This window comes from Gavialis gangeticus, unplaced genomic scaffold (genome assembly GCF_001723915.1).
Source record: "Gavialis gangeticus isolate Ggan-Ray unplaced genomic scaffold, GavGan_comp1, whole genome shotgun sequence".
Lineage (NCBI taxonomy): Eukaryota > Metazoa > Chordata > Crocodylia > Gavialidae > Gavialis > Gavialis gangeticus.
Genome location: NW_017728999.1, coordinates 66866 through 83623, shown reverse-complemented (window position 1 = coordinate 83623; position 16758 = coordinate 66866). Strand labels below are relative to the sequence as shown.

At 51.4% G+C, this 16758-nt stretch overlaps 1 protein-coding gene across 1 annotated transcript in view; it reads right to left on the bottom strand.

The window, feature by feature from the left end:
* Nucleotides 1-13438: 13438 nt before the first annotated feature.
* The window catches only part of FAM168A (family with sequence similarity 168 member A), a gene marked incomplete at its 5' end in the record, with an annotated part of 62959 nt that continues 59639 nt past the window's right edge, over nucleotides 13439-16758 (bottom strand). The window contains one exon of the mRNA XM_019505924.1: nucleotides 13439-14363. The remainder of the gene's footprint in view (nucleotides 14364-16758) is intronic.

Below are 16758 nucleotides of genomic sequence, written 5' to 3'. Positions count from 1 at the left end.
CACACACACACACACACACACACACACACACACACACACCCCCATGCTACCAACTCCTGTGACTGTTTCTTCTCCCTGGTTCCACGTGCTCTGCCCTGTTCTTTGGGACTATGAAAAACTTCATCTTCATTTGACCCTAAAGGTGCATGTTGCCAGCCCCCACGGGTGAGGATTCAGGCTTGAAAACAGTCCCTTCCATCCCCCGTCCCCGCCCCGCTCCCCCAGTTTATGCACACCCCCAAGACCTCAAACCTAGAAGGCAAAATTTTGAAATAAAAATAATCCAAAGGGCATGATTTAAACAACAACCAAACAGTAACGTGATGGCAATGGGGGGGCAGGATCGGAGCCATGGAGAGCACGACTCAGTTCATTCGTGACCTGCCCTGGGTGATGCCAGCTAGGCACTCGGGGTGTGCGTGTGTGTGCATATGTGTGTGTGTATGTAAGGGACAGGCAGATGGACACAGAAGCAGAGCAAGTAAATGATAAGAAAAAGCCAGGGGGAGCGCGGGGTAAGCCCTACAGTGCAGAACAAGATGTTCCAAAAACTTTGGGGGAGAAAAGGGGCACCGAGACACAGCAGCGGGGACATCGGCACTGGCACGTACCCTTTGGCTCGCCACGTGCTAATGACTCCATCCCTGACCAAGCACCTCTGGGCTTGCTGCACAGAGAAAGCCAGGCTGGCACTAACAAGCACCCCTGCCCTGAGGACGGCTACCCCGAACAAGCCAGGGGTCCGGCAGCCTGGCACTGCCCTGACCTGGCTAGAGAGGGGACATCCACTGCGTGGCTGCCAGTGACAAGACGGGCAAGGACCTCGTGGGCTGCGACAGCGGGAGGGAAGGGAGAGACCTTACGTGGGGTTGGCCTCTCTACGGGGGCAGCGGGGCAGCGCTGGCTCTGAGCTACCTTGCTAGGGACACCCGAGGGGCTCGGGCAGGCCTCTCAGAAGATAGCCAGGGTTTTCTGTCAGGCCTGGCACCAGTGCCTGAACCGTGCCTGGCTTATCCTTGTTTCTGTGGTGCCTCACAGCCTCACAGCCCTGCCTCGGTTTACCCCCATGCCCCGCTCTGGGTTAAGCTTAAAGACGGAGGGGCCTGCAGCCGGGGTCCCGGTCTCTCCGGGCAGGGACGCAGCCCCTGGGATGCTCCTCATTGACCACATTACCCCTTTCCTGCCCCCACACCCCGCTCTGTCCAGGGTCCAGCGTAGGACCCCCTCATTGGGGCACAAGGCTGGTGTCTCTAGCTCTCTGCCCCCCTAACCTTGCCACCCTTCAGCCAGGGTAAGAGCCAGCAACAGGCTTCCCTCCCCCTGCCCATGACACAGGGGCACGTGTGAGGCTCTCACTGCCCCAGTCCGCGCTTGTGTCGGCACTCCCATGACGTCCATCGGGCTTGAAGGGTCCTCAGGTGATGGAGGAGCCCGATTCTGGATACACGCAGTCTTCGGCAATGGGCACATGTTGTTGCATGAATCCCACTCCCCCCAGCAACAACATGCCCCCGTTGCCAAAGGACGTGGCTGTTAAGCTGCAGTACCTGGACGGCCTGGGAGCTGCACTACTGGCTCTGTCGGTGACCCGCAGTGTGCCCCTTTTGCCTGTCCCACTGCGTGCATATAGAGCAAGCGCCCTAGGTCCCGTCTTCCCACAGGCTCTGTAAGCCAGTGGCTCTCTGCCAGGGTGCCCTGAGATCCTTTCAAGGGTGCTGCACGGTGCATTAGCGCTGTTAGGGGTGCAAACACGATTCACAAGATAAACCCAGAAATTTCAAAGACGGGCTGCCCTGCTGCCCTGTTCCTTGCAGCAGAAAAGTGGCTCTGTTCTTTTTCTGTGCTCAAAAAGCAAGCAAAAGCCAAGAGCTGGGATTTCCCCAGCAGGGTCTGGAGTCTCACGAGGGTGCCTCAAGTCTGAAGTTGTACAGGTGGGCAAGTGGTGGCTAGTGTTTTCCAAGCCAGGACCATGGGCTTGACGTGTACTGGGCACTAAATAAAGGCCAGCACCCGCCCTGCTCCGCTCCTACTAACAGCATGGCATGGATGGGCTCTGGGCACCCATCCGGCAGTGGGGACACAGCCCTCCCAGCTGTGATGAGCAGTGCAGGGAGCAGAGCGCAGCCCAGGGCAGCAGGGAGAGGGCTTTGGATCCACCTCCAAGCAGCTGCTCGCCTGCCTTCCCTCCCTCCAGTGCTGCTGGTGTGGACCTCGTGACCCCTTCCAGTGCCCCCACCAACATAAGTGGGGTCCAGCTGAGATCCAGGGGGTATCACTGGGGCTCAAATCAGGTCACTGCATAGCTCTGCAGACCACTAACAGCTATTCATTGCTGGTTTCCCCCAGCCGCATTACAGGGCTGCAAATCCCCCAGCAGCAGCAGGCCATGAGCATTTGCAGTCTGCAAACCCCACAGCCCGGGAGACGGATCCTCTGCCCCAGGTTCCATAGGAGGCAACTGAGGCCTGCACGAGTGAAGGGACCCATCCATGGTCACGTAGTGAATCAGTGGCAGAGCTGAGAGTCGAGCCCAGACCTCTTACCCTCCAGCCCCAAGCCTGAGCCCCTGCATCTGTTCGGTGGGGAGTGGAGGCTGCCTACTCTCCAGCTGGGTGGAGAGGGCTGCCAGAGTGCTTCGAGCTGGTTTTGTCAGTCCCTGGGCTGCTGCCCTGGCTTGATGCCTGTCACTGAGGGAGCTGTGCACCACACTGAACATCCTGGGCTGAGCTCATCCATCCCTGTACCGCTGGCCAGGCTGGGGAGGGTGACGCTGCTCTCAGCACTCCCATGCCCCAGATCCTTTTGGACACTGCTTATTCTCAGGAGCATGGCAGGGTCCCAAAGCCAATCAGTAGGGCTACCAGCCCAGAGGCCACACATTCGGTGTTCAGGCCTTTCCCCCACGTCTGTTACCCCTCCCAGCACAATTCCAAGGATGGAGGCTTCTCTTGGACACAGGAGTTTACCTAAAGCAAGTGCAAGCTGCCTGGTCCTCAAGTCTGGGTCGGATGGATTTTATCCGGCATGCACGCGGATGCTAAGGAACCAACCCAGTGACCCAGGCACCAAGAAGCCCTGCAGTTGCACACGCAATTGCAGCCATCATGCATGTAAAGGTGGCATGGCTGGGCAGGATCTTACTTTGGAGGGAAAGACATGGTGCTATGAAAAAGCTCAACTCTGGGCGAGTGTTGGGGTCAGAAAATGTCTCATTCAGTGGCACGGGTTTAACCTATAAGTAGCAGGGAGGATCCAGGCAGCAGCAAAGACACTCCAGCAGTGCAAACCAGGCCTCTCAGCTCTTCAGCAACCGCAACAGATAGCAAGCACTTTTCCAAATTTTCCTTGCACTAAATAGAGGAACTATGTACAGCCTTGGCTGTGGATGGATCTGCGGCTCAAAAATTGGGCTCTTAAATCACTTCAAGGCCCGTGAATGAGCTGTGATAGACATCATCCTTGAATCAAGGGATTGCCAATGATGAACAGGTTTGCAAGTACCCCAGCTGTGCCATTTCCCGGGCCTCAGCTGCTTTCTCCTAGCTCTGTGTTACCTCTCACTGCCCTTTCCACTCCACTGTCTGTCTTCTCTTCATCCCCCTCAGCACGTCCTGCTGGGATGGGAGTCGGTGCTTGGCCCTTGTGGAGACAACAGGCCTGACCCGCTACACAGCAGGAGACCAATAAAAGACTCGGGCTAGGCTGAGACATGACTCTCGGCCACACTGTGAAGAGTGGCTGCTCCCTGGTGCTCTTTGCAGCTGTCAGTGCCAATATGTGCGTCTGTCTCCATCTCCTGGAGGGCGGGTGATCCAGAGAGCATTGTGGCCTTGAACCAGAAGGACACCCATCCCCTTGCAGATCTAGAGTAGGAACATGGATCCAAGCCTGCACGCTGGGAAAAGAAAAAGGGGGGACTCCCACCCATGACACCTGGGCTACCAATGAGCATCAAGGCAGAATTTGGCCTAGCTGCCCAGTTTGGGGACTCACGGTCCTGCCCTCATGGAAACGCAGTCTCAAGTTGGTAGAACGGGCTCAAAGTCTAACCCCCCTGGAGACCCGCCCCGAGGGATCCCCCAGACCAGAGCTGGCATCCGTTCTCCAGCCGAGCAGGGTTTCTCCTCAGCTCCCAAAGCGTCTCACTAGTTTGCTGAAGAGCAGGATGTGGTGGTCCACAGGCAGCAAGCTCAATCCGGGGCCCTTGATCCAGGTATGTCCTGGGAAGGAAAAAGGGGCTTAAAGGCTACACTTTAGCTGCAAGTATCAGAAATGTAATGCCTTGGTTAGTGTGACTAATCGGCAATGATCACAGATTTACTACTATGATGTGCTAGATCAGGGGAGGGCCGCTTACCGAGTTTTGGCAAACTGTTGAGGGCCGCATTTCCCTTTCCAGTGCAGGGAAGCAGGAACAGCCCCATGGCCCCAGGCCAGAAGCCTCTGCTAGGCAGGGGTTTCTGGTTGGGGGGGCAGAGCTGGGCAGGCCTTGCTGCTGAGTCCTGTTACCAGCTTCCTCTGGGTCCTACTGCCCCGGGTTCCTGTCATCTCTGACAGACAGCTAGAAGCAAATAAATATTAATTTTCTAAATTTCTTAGGGGCCCCTTGGGCAGGATAGAATGGCCTGGCGGGCCAGATCTGGCCCCCTGGCCATATTTTGCCCACCCCTGTGCTAGATGCTCTATGCAAGGTGCATTATTAATAATGTTTGTGCTGCAGCCCCCTCCGTGGCATGGGGACCTCCAGTTCTTCATCTTACACGCCAGCTTGTTGTTCTCCTTAGGTGTTAGCCAACACCTTGGCCAAGCTTGGCTGGATCCTTACCCCTTGTACTGTAGTCAAAGGTCAAAAAGCAAACCGTCCTTCTGGGAAAACCCTCCTATCGCCTTTTGCTGCATGGCTTAAGGAAGAGCATGTTCTCCACTGATTCCAGGTTGGCCATATCACTGCATGGGCCAGGAAGAGCCCGCGCTACGATACTCACCTCACCGCCTTCTTGAATTCTTGTCTGCTGCAAGCTCGATTGCTCAGTGGTTATCAATACAACAGTTCTCCCTAAAACAAACCAACTCCCACTCTCAAACCAACACAGCCTCCAGGCAGTATCGTTATTATTATTTTTTTGGAAACATTTTAATAGTTATTGAATGTTCTACATCTTACAGTAAATATCATACAGTTACAAACTCTTGGCTTAAATCTGTCAGGGAGATCACTAACTGATCTTTAGAACAAAAAAACAGAACAAAAAGAAAAAAACAAACAAAAAAAAACAGATTTACACTTCATATTCACAAGCTGAAGCTGTGGGGCTTTCCAATTCTTAGGCTCAAGGCTGTGTCTCATGCACGCCATTGAGTTCTTTGATTTAAACTTGGAAGACGTGTTTACTTTTAAAAAAATTTTCTTTCATTTTTTTTTTTTTTTGCTTAAGAGTTCCAATAAAATTGAAAAACTAGGTAAATCCAAGCTGCACTGTAGTCCAAAATGAATTTAAAAAATATAAACACTGCCCTCCCCACCCCTGGAAACACAAAGAAAAATATACAAGCCGGAAGCAGTACTTCTTTGTTACGTGCTATGGGATCTAAACATGGTCTGGCTGTTTGCAAGGATTTTAGTGCGAGTCTCCTGCAGGTCACAGATGCAAAAAGGCAAAATGGTCCAGTGTCCTGTCCTGCTTGCAAGCAAACATAATTCCACTGGAAGGGGATCGGGCAAAGGCTAAGCATGATATCGGGAGAGAGAACTGCGTTTAAGGCTAGCTGCCATCAGTGATAGAAAATGCATCTGCTTTTGTTGCTCACGCTGCTTTGTGACAGCAGTCGTCTGTCTCTGTGCACTGATCTCAGGGATCCTCTTTCTGGGAAGTGTTAACTCCCCACAGTGGCCACGGTTCTGCAAAATGCTTAAACACACAATCCCTATTCAGCAAAGCACTTCAATCCAATGGAAGTGAAGCCGACTTACACACGTGCTTCAAGTTAAGCATCTGGTTAAGTGCTCTGGCTTTGCTGAAGAGAGGAGGCTCTCAGACTCTCACGGTATCAGACTCCAAATGCCTCACAAACACGGCACAGATCTCGGTTTAATAGCCGCAGTGCAGAGGAATTTGATCGAGTGATGGGGGAATCCTAGAGCCTCGTTAGACACCAAGAGGAGGAGCACTGTGGGTTGAAGGGTCACTTCCAGACGTGGGATCATCGGTGGGTGCAAGCTCTCAGGGAATGGCATTGCTGTTCCTGCTTTCCCTAACACCTAGCGGAAATCCCAGCTGATGGATACCCATAACCGAGGAGTCTAAAAGAGCGTCCCCGGGTCTGCGACCTGTCAGAAGATGCGCCTTCCTCCTTCCTACAAACCCCTTCTCTTGAAGACAATGAGGATGTCCTTGAAAAGACTCTGAAGCACACTGCACAGAAAATAAGCGGTGTAGGGGACTGCAGCCAGGGGAGCCACTCGCCTAGCAAGCGAGTCTAGCATGATAAGCAAAGCGTGTCTTGGTACTCAAAAACTCATGGCATCGGGACCTCTGGAAGTGAAAGAGGAATGGGGACAATTCCATCTTGATTCAAGGACATCAGCGCCAGCACAGCGCCGTGCTGGGGGGGGGGTTACATCGGCATGGCCCCGTATTGCGCTGGGTAGCCCAACAGAGTGCAACCGCTTTGTGGGCAAGGAAGAGCTGAGGAAGGTGGATGGCTCTGAGGAGGGGCTTGCCATGGAGGGCTCTGAGCATTTCTTAAGACTCTGCATCCAAATGTGTCATCAAAACAAAGCCCCTGCTCTGATCCAAAACATTTCCGGTGAAAAACCTGGGAATTCTGCAATGACCGATGGCTCTTATTGCTATTTAAAGCTGATTGAATTTTCTTTCTTTCTTTCTTTCTTTTTTTTTTTAACAAGCGTGATGGAAAGGCGTTTTCAGCTTGGCTTTCTCCCTAAGAAAAGCAAGGCCCGATGTCAGGTTGCTTTATGTTTCTCTGGCTAACAGTGTCCACGGTGGGAATCTCTAGAAGGCTTGCCTTGCATTAGTACTAGGGAGCTGCAGAAAGTCCTGGAGAGACAGCTGCTCATATGGGAATAGTTAACATGCCCGACTGGGCTCTAAATCAATATTAACGGTGGAAAACCGACCCAGCGGTTCCTGTCTGGGGTCCCGCTCTTGCAAGGCAGCTCAGCAGGAGCAGACTTACTGTGGTCACATGGGGCTCCTCCCCAGGGCTCTATACAGGTCCCATATTCTTCTCCACTTCCCTGCTGCCCCCACTGAAATCAGCCAACAGGTCTAGCCAAAGTGGCCTGGATGCAGTCTAGAGGGGATGCATATGAGAGGAGGCTGGGGGAGGAGACTGGTCTGGGAACAAACAGTTTTAACGGGGCTGATTGGGTCCCGGCTGCTCGGTTTTTGCCTAGCATTCTCGGTAACGCGGCACACTCCCGTTTGAAATGAAAGCCCACAGACTTGTGTTCTGAAATGCTCCCTGTTGCTCAAAGAAGCGTCCAACTTCAGGTCAGCCCTAAAGTTCCTCTAGTTTAGAATAATAAACACCAATCAGTAAAACAAAACCTTAAATAACACTTATGGTAAAAAGCGCTTAAATTACAGATCAGAACTGCAAAAAGATTTACTAGGTTATTATTGTTCATAAAATACAGGAGCAAATACTCGTACACACAGTTCAATCTCCTGGAGCGTGCCCCAAGGTACTCAGACATGGAATCGGGCCAGCACAACTATTAATATGCATTTTTTCAAGTCTTGCATTACAGTACATGTTTTAAAGCAAAGATATATAAGGGATTGGTTAATGGTGGTAACGGTAGCTTTGATCGGTATTGTCACGACAGTGCTTTCCTCTTTCCGCGACTCTCGCAGGATTTGAACCTCCAGACGCTCTGCAACCCGTGCCTCCTGGGCGAGAAAACCCATCACAATGGAGGCAAGGTTTTAAGCCATCACATGTGAACACATTTTAACCCTATCTGCACCGACCCAAGTATAAGCCTCCTGGCTCTTAATTACAGCTACAGCCCCACGGTCCTTAGGCCTCGCTTCCCTCCACTCAGCTGCTTTCAATCGCAGCAAGCTCTATGAGGACCGGTTGAGCAAAGGTTCCTCATGTTAAATACTGGATGCTCATTACTGAAGTTAATTCTCATGGGAGCCCAGTCGCTCCAAACCTCACTCGTGCTGAACGGTGCCCTGCTTCTAAAATAGCTCTGCTGGCTTCAGTGGAAATGAGGCACTGCTCACCATGAGGAAAGGGATCTGGCCTCTGATCACGTTATCTAGTCACCTTGTGATCCCATCCTTAGAGCCGTTCCTCCAGCTCCTGGCCAGGCACTGACTTCAGCGAGAGCTTCGCTGCCGTCGGGACTCGGCGGTGGCCTGGAACACCTCGCTTGCCCTGGAACTGCGATGAAGAGTGGCTGACTCCCACGTCCCTACGCAGGGTAGAGACTTCCCTGCCTCTTACCATGAAGCGGTGCATGCAACCACTTCACAGTGCTCCTGCCCAAGTCCCGAGTGCCGCACTGGAACCAGGATTAGGCCGATCGCTCCTCATTCCAGTCGCCCATCTGCTGCCCTGTGAGCTCTGCCTCCTCCCCACAAAGTATGACTGGGTTCTGGTGTGTTAGGGAAGGTTTTCTATCCCTAGGTGTATCTTCCCAGCAATAAGAGGACTTAAACCAGCACAGGCAGGTCCTGTGCCAGGTGCTTCAGCTCGCTCTGCAATGTGTCTTGGCCTTGTACCCACCCAGACTCCTCTTTCAAACGCGGCCCTGGAAGGTCTCTAGGATGCCTCACAGGCGACCAGTGGATCTGATACCGCAGCACCCAGCGCCGCTGACAGAGCCCATGCAAACACAGGTTAATCAGCACCCTGCTGCAATCCCACTTCACAGCACTGATATGCTCAAGAGAGAGAAAATGCTTATGGGCCTTTACAGAAAAAGCCCTGGGTGGCTACTTCTCAGCTTGTTTGACCGGGCAGCTACAAAGCTCAGTCTTGCGCTTTGGTTGGGTGGAAATGGATGTGGTCCTACAATCTAACTGCCTCTTGGCACCTCCGACTCTCTAGTTGCTGCGTCCAAGGCTCTGTAGAGGTTTGGCTCTCCTGTGGTTTTGTAGCCCCTCTACTAACGGTTTGCTATTTCATTCCTCCAACAAGAGGCCGCCACTTCAGAAGCCGACGTGGATGTGCCACAGCAGAGTCTGCCACCTCGCTGCCATGCACCAACCCAGAGGGTAGCCAGGGCAGCTGGGTGAAGCTCTGCGAGCCTGCACCACTGCACACGAGATACACACCAGCTCCAAGTGATCTCGTTGTGGATTTGACCGTGAACTTATTTCCACTAAGGGGTGGGCTGCAGGGATTTCTTGCTGTTGGACTTTAACCCCGGTTGCTGATTCAAAGGGAATCTGAAAGGGGACGAGGGATGGTAGGAGCCAGGCTGGAGGTGAGTAGCCCCTCTTTATCTATCTACATTGTCCAGCCACAGTAGCATTTAGGGCATTGCCGAATACTTCGGGAGCCCCAGGCTTTTCTGCAAGTCCCCTCAAAAGCTCTCGGTCCTTCCCAGCCTCCGTCCCTGCCCAGGTGGCTAATGGGCAGAAGCTTTTTAACAGGCATCTCGCACTACTCAGCTGACACCACAGCCATGTATGTAAAAAGCCCAGCAAAATACAGAGGAGAGCAAAAAACATTTACCCCAGGGCTGAGAGCACGAACAGACACTATGGAAGAGCAGACTCCCCCCGACCTCCTGTTCCTGATCTGCAGGACACTGGGGCTCTTGTAGACGCAGGCGCGTCCACACTGCGTTCCTGGCACTCTCCCTTGCCCTAGGCGATGGCCACCTGACAAATCCACCTTTCGGTGATGGCTGCTTTCTACTTTCTGTGTTATAACAGAAACCCTCAAGCTCTTATCTAACATGATGCCTGAAACAGCTAAACACGGCAGTATTTGCAGCAGAGAAAGCATTCATGAGCAGAAAAAGGGGGAAGAAATTGGGAGCCTAGAGAGAATAAAAGCAACCTACGTGGTCTCGTGATTTCAGCGGCCACATCACATGGAAAGGACACAGGATCCCTTTGGAGGGCTAGGCCAAAGAAATGCTTGTACTGGTAAATGTGCAGGATGTTTCTGTTCCCTACAAAAGCAGCAACTTGCTTGAAACAGGTTTACAATACCCGTTTCTCCTACAACTATGGTTGCAGTAGCCTACTGCTCAGCAGATGCCTGCCAGAGAGGATCCTTGACTAATGGGATGATCCTAAAGGATTGCAAGACAGCGAGGCTCCAGTGGAGAAGCCAGGTATCTTGGGAATTAAAATCCAGCCCACGTCACAAGCTGGGGGTCCGCAGTCCATGTGAACTGTGCCGCTGGTGTTTTAGTGGAGGCCCTTGTTAAAGGAAAAAGGACGTGTTGCAACATTTGGGCCCAGGTTCAGATTCTGACCCCTTGTACATCATGGAGCGGGGAGAAGAAGGGGAGGGGGTGGGCATCTGTGGCCATTCCTGTAAGGCCTGACCATCTTCGAGGCAAAAGGGTTGGGGCAAACTGTTGCATCCATGACCAGGTCCCGCAGCCCAATGGCCTGTGCTGCACTAGTCAAAACAGAGACGGCCAAGTCACCGGGAAGAGCCCTCTGAGGTTTACCTGTTCAGGTGACTGCTCAAGGTTGGGCTTCAAATAGTCCTGCTACATTGGAAAATCCAAAAATAGATGCTGACAGCCTTGGCAAGATGGTGGTGAGTCAATGCTATTTGCCCACAAGCCGACTCTATGTCTCTCTACTCCCAGGGTGCCAGTGAGCCTCTCAGCCCCTGCGTAACATGGTCGTATGCAGCAGGTCTGCTCCTCATCCAAGCCAAGAAGGGAAAAGAAAACCCCAAACCTCAACAGATCTCATCAACAGGGATCATAATGGTGCATCTCTCTGCTTCATAAAGGCCCTATCCCTTTTTCTTTAGGGCCTTCATTATTATCCGTGCAAAACAGGTCCAACAGAGGCCTGAACAGCTTTCAAAACTTCGATGCCGAAAGGCAGAACTTTGATTTGGGGGAGTTAACAGTCCTCTGAGAAAACCTGAAGGTGGAGGAGAAGGCTTTTCTTGTCAACCTGTAGTACACATGTCGTACCTTCTCTCTCTCTCTCTAATAAAAAGCCTGGCATTTTCTTTCGGGAAAGGAAAGGGAAGGGAGAGCGCCATTTCCAGGGTCCTTCGTCAAGAGGCGGAAGGGCGAATCGATTGTGATATACAGGAAGAACAGCAGCAACCCAGAGAGGTGTCTGGAGCGACCCTTGTTTGCAGAGCCCAAAGCAGGATGAAAAAAGGGGGCTGGGACTGTGTCACTTCACCTCCCACTATGTTCACAAGCACAACTTATTCTATGGTGTGTGCTCAGTGCAGCATATTTAAACATTACTGGCAGATCAATTTTGAGATGTAGCCGCTTTAATGTGAGACCCACAAAAGAGCAAGAGCAAAGAAGGGTATTTGAGCGCTCTTATATCCCCATCTTGTTTAGGGGGACGTTGTCTAGATTTAATTTCAGTGTGCTACAAACAGCAAAAGCAGCAAGTTGTTACACCAGTTGAAAACACCCGATTCCCTCGATGTCCTAACCTGAAGACAGGAGGACCTTGCGAAGCCGACACAGGTCAACACTGGGAATATTTCCATTTCCTCCCCACTCCTTTTCCTTTTTCTTTACCAAAGCACAGTGCAACACAAAGTACCACACAGTGTTAATCCCTATGAAATGTTGCTTTCCCATCCCCTGCAGCACTGGGTTGGAGAAGCCACCCCCCAACAAGGGACTGAAACGTGGGTGAGGGTTTTTTACTGGTTTGCTGGCCGAACGCGTGGGGGGAGAAGGTGGATCAGAGCTCGGCTAGTATAAAACGAGTTCCTTCTGAAAATATAAAAAGCATGGCGCGGCGTTGCTGATGCCGCTGCTTCACTGGATCGAAGACCAAGATTAAAAAAAAAAAAGTGGTTGGGAAAGAAGAGTCAAAGCGCCCGGTCACGGCCACGCTCCCTGCACTGAGTTTCCTCAAGGAAAACTGCAGGCACCAGGCTGGGAAATCCTTAAGCGCTCACATAATCCCCCACAGGTGCTGAACCAGTGGTGTAAAGACGTGGTGGTTTTATGTGCGTTTAAAAAGACTCTAGGATCTGACATCAAAAACGCAGATAATGTAGTCTGGGGAGAAGCCTAAGAAGAGTGGCGAGCAGGGCCCTTGCATGGGTCACTCTTGTGCTATCCCTAGTGAGATTCGAAGAGACCGGCATACACAGGACAGAGCACAGCAGTTAGCACAGACGTCGGACAACGATCGGGTAACACCACTCGCTTGGGCTGGGTATGGAGGCCAGACCTATTGGCGGCCCCATTGATATGGCTGGGTTTGACTTAAATGCTTACTATTAAAAAAAAAAAAAAAAAATAGATTGCCCCGTTGCCACTGACCTGCCGCCCAAGAGAAGTCACGGCGACAGACCTACTGTTAGCTGCACACAACTCTTTTGGCACAACTCGAGGCAAAGAAAAGAAGCATTTCTCTAAAATTTCTCCCTTTGTGCTGGGTTTAGGAATAATAGTTCCAAACCAAAAAATCTAATTTCCCTTCAACATCATTCGCTCCTCCTTCCCCCCCTGCCCCACTGCCAAACTTTATTGCTCTGCTCAGACGCTTTGCAAAAACCCAACGCATTGCGCACTAGGCCTGGGCGACTACAAGAGCGCGTCGTCTCTTGGGCATCCACGTGCAGATCTATACCCAACAGCTGGGCAAACCTGCTGCCCTTAGTTTCGAAGCCAAAGTAAATGGCTGAGTACCGCCCTTTCCGGTGACATGCCTTACAGCTGGAAAGGCAACAAATTTATTGCTATTGCTTCATGCTAGTCCCCATTTTCCCTCATCTTTTACCTTCAAAGCAGCACGATCTCCATCCCCCTGGATCCCACCTGCTGGCAAGTGCACCTTTGTAGTGCCGCATTCTCGACAGCGCAAAACTGTGCTCAGGCCAAGCTCTCCCCGCGACTCCTACAGAGTTAAACTGTGGGCGGAAGGAAACGATGACCCAGGAGTTTCTGTTGGGACTGGCCTAGCTGTAGCACAGTTACGCTCAATTAGCAATCAATGCAAGTGGAGACACCTCTGCCTGCTCTTAAAACCCAAATTACACCATGATATCAATGTCCCCCAAGGGAGTCTGAGCTAGAAAGCAGCTCAGTCTAGTCACAAGCCTTGCGCTGGGGAGTCTGTGCCCAGAGTAGGTGCAGGGCAAAGCAGCCTCTATTCTCCGCAGCTCTGCCGAGACGCTCTTCTCCCTCGCCTTATCCAATCTTGTTTTTCCCCAATTGCTGGATCCTCGAGAGGCTCTCATGACTAATAACTGGAAATCCCTTTGTTTCCTTTTTACAGCGGCCCAGCATACATCTGTCAGCAAGCTGCAGCTTCCTACCAAATGGGAAGGAGCTGTCTGATTTTATTACATGATGAAAATGACCCGGATTGGGACAGGGGGTATGTCTGTTAACTCAGCAAGATGCAGCTCCTATGCTCTGTGCATCTCCTCTCCACCTCTCCCTTCCCATCCCATGAAATGCATTCTCCCTGTTTCCAAAAGCAGACCAAAGCCCTGGTAGCAACCGGTCAACCTGTCTCCTAAGATGCGTGCATGTTATGCTGCTAATATTTATAGTTTCTCACTCTACAAACAAGGGATGTGCTGGGTATTTCAATGCAGGTAATGAATTATAGTCTATCATAACAGCTATCTGGAAGACACCAATTTTCTCGTAATATGTTATGGAAGATTAAATAATTTATATTATTAACCTAAAAAAGAAGGAAACCAAATTGGAATAAACTTGCCTACCAGCGCTGTGCTTTTCACATAGTACCCTGAACATCAACCGCCCTCACTAGTCAAATAAAATCTAGACTCTTGTCAACGACAACAACAGAAATAAAAAACCCGAGAAAACCCATACGAACAAACAAAACAAGACCCGGGCATCTTTGCACCACAGAACTGGGTATTTTTGACAGGTGAACTTTCTGAGCTTCAAAATGATAGGACCAGAGAGAAACCATGACTATTGCTCAGTGTCAGTACATGGTGTTACGCGATGTGTGTGGGTTTAGGGGGCAGGGGAGGAAAGAGAGGCAGAACATTAGAAAAAAGCAGCTTTTACAAAAAAACACTAAAGAATGCATAAAGTGACCCTTGCACTTTTGTTCTTTTGTTCTTGCAAACAGACTTGGTGCCGTTGTACGGTCGGGCCAGCACCGATGTAAGACTTGAGTAGTTGCATACAATGTTTGACTCCAGATCTGGAAGAGAAGGAACACAACGAAAGGCGAACATGAGAGATGCCGAGGTGGAAACAGGCAGGGCCAGATTTTTACACGGCAGGTATGTCTGTTAACTCAGCAGAGGCTTAATGGAGTCATAGGAAAGTTGGGGTGGCAGGGACCTCAAGAGGGCAGCTGGTCCAGCCCTCTACTCAAGGCAGGATCAGCCCCAACAAGCCCATCCTGGACAAATGTTGGTCCATCCTGTTCTTAAAAAACATTGGGAACAAGCCTCATGCACAACTACCGGGCATAAGGGCCAAAACTACTTGCTACCGGTATGGCAGGCAGGTGAGGGCACTGTCAGTGTCCTGCCACTGCATGGCCAGGAAGTGCAAGGGTGTTTTGGACACGAATGGCAATTTCCCTTAGTTCCTGAAGTTTCCTCTTACAATAGTTCTGTTTCAAGGGAAAAATCTTATATGATCTTTTAAGTTGCAACGCTGCAAGTTCATCTGAGCACAGACTTCCGCTGTGCATAGTGTTTCGAGTTTGTCACAGGCATGCAGCGTGAGCAGCCATTTGGCCGTTGGCTTCTGAAACACCCTTGCAGTGTGCTAAAATATGCTCAGGAGATGCAAGGAAGAGGTCTGTCCCCTGATTCAGAGAAAGGCACGTAACTTGCACAACCCGTGCCAATCTGACCGTCAGGTAGGATTCCTTCCTGACCCCAACAGTGGCAATTGGAGGGGCAAGACCCTCTGGTGAAGAATCTCTGGGATTTTAAAATCCTAACAGTAGCATTGGCACATCCTAGGCAAAATCCCCAGGCTTTGCTGGGGCCAACACCCAATGCCTGCGATGAACCCCCACCTCCCCAGATACCAGAAGCAAAAGGAGGGCCAACAATTCCCCTACCACTGTTTAGCAACACTTTTTGCTTTCAGCGTGGCTTCGCTGTGGTATACGGAGAGGAGCTGGTTTCCTAGTAGCATCAGCACATCTCTAGCAGACTATTGATTTTCAGCCCACATGCAGGATTAAAACTATGCAGGTCAGACACTGTCTGCTAATTGTGTTGTATAACGATTATTCACAGGAAGGATTAGTCAGACACAGTGCATCTGTGAGGAGAGATTTGTTTAAGATAACCCCCACAGGCTGAATTAGGGACGTGGCTGCGTCCTCCCACCTGCACGGCAGAGCTTTGCGTGCTGCCATTAGACATGCAATATGCTAACTGAGGATGCTGGGCCAAATACTCCAAGCAGGGCCAAGAGGATGGCTTCATCAGCCTGCTAGTATTTCCAGGATCCTAATTGTGATAGTATTCCCAGTCCTACTGGGGGCTGTGTCTGGGTGCTACCACGATAGAAATGAACAGTAGCAGGCAGTAAGTGCTGCCATCCCAGCAAACTCAAAGCAGATGCTGATGCTGGAAGTAGGTGTCACCATATGAAGTGGCTCAGCTGTCCCAGCTCAGGTGATCTGCTTCACTGGGCAAAACACACGTTGTCCTTCATCTTGCCCGTTGATGCTGCTGGAGGATGGGCAATGTGGTCTCCCAGGGCTCCTGGGAGTGCCTGGTTGGCTTTCCCCACTTACCTCCTGGGCTGTCTGGGGGTGTGTCTGGGTAAGTGACTTTTCCCGCATACCAACAAATGACCTGGAGATCCTGGGGACGTTTCTCAATAAGCAGGGAAAGCTGGGCAGGGGCTCCCAGGGCTTGAAGGGCCTAGTCCTGCGCAGACTTTCCCAGAGTGTGCAGGACCAAGTCCCTCAAGGCCCCAGAGCACCTGCCTGGGGAGGCTGGAGAGTGCAGGCAGCCCCAAGCAGTCTGTGCTCTCATGCCATAAAATGAATCTACTCCTGCTGCTAAAGAGTTACAAATGGATACAAACTTTATCGCAGCCACAAACTGGGGGCATTTGTGGTGTGGCAAAGGACAGGGATGTCTGTTTGTTTGGCTGCTGCACCATCATGAACATTTTTATGGTGGCACAAAAGCGACGTCTGTTTCCACCATGAATTTAGCAACAGTGAAGGGTGTAGCAGAAAGCCACCTTGGTTTCTCCCCAAAATCTCTGCCCTTTGACACTGTGATAATATCTCTGTGCTGTGACCATTTGAGTAGGGGGGGCTCAGCAGAGGAGACCACACCTTTACCCTGTCTCTTTAGGGAACTTGAGCTGGCTGCATTCCTGAGGGGGGGGGAAACCTGCTCCCTCTGCCTACGTGACTGGTACCTGGGTAAGGGCTTTCTACCTGGGGAGCTGGAATCTGCCCGGTAACAAGTGAGGTATTTCAAATGGGTTGGCCGACAGCCAACCGGAGCTCCTCCACTGGCCCAGGTGGATGAGGTCACAGGAGCTATATAAGTTGGGACGGCCTAGAAGGCGGTCTCTTTGGCCATGAGGTGAGGCTGGAGCCATGA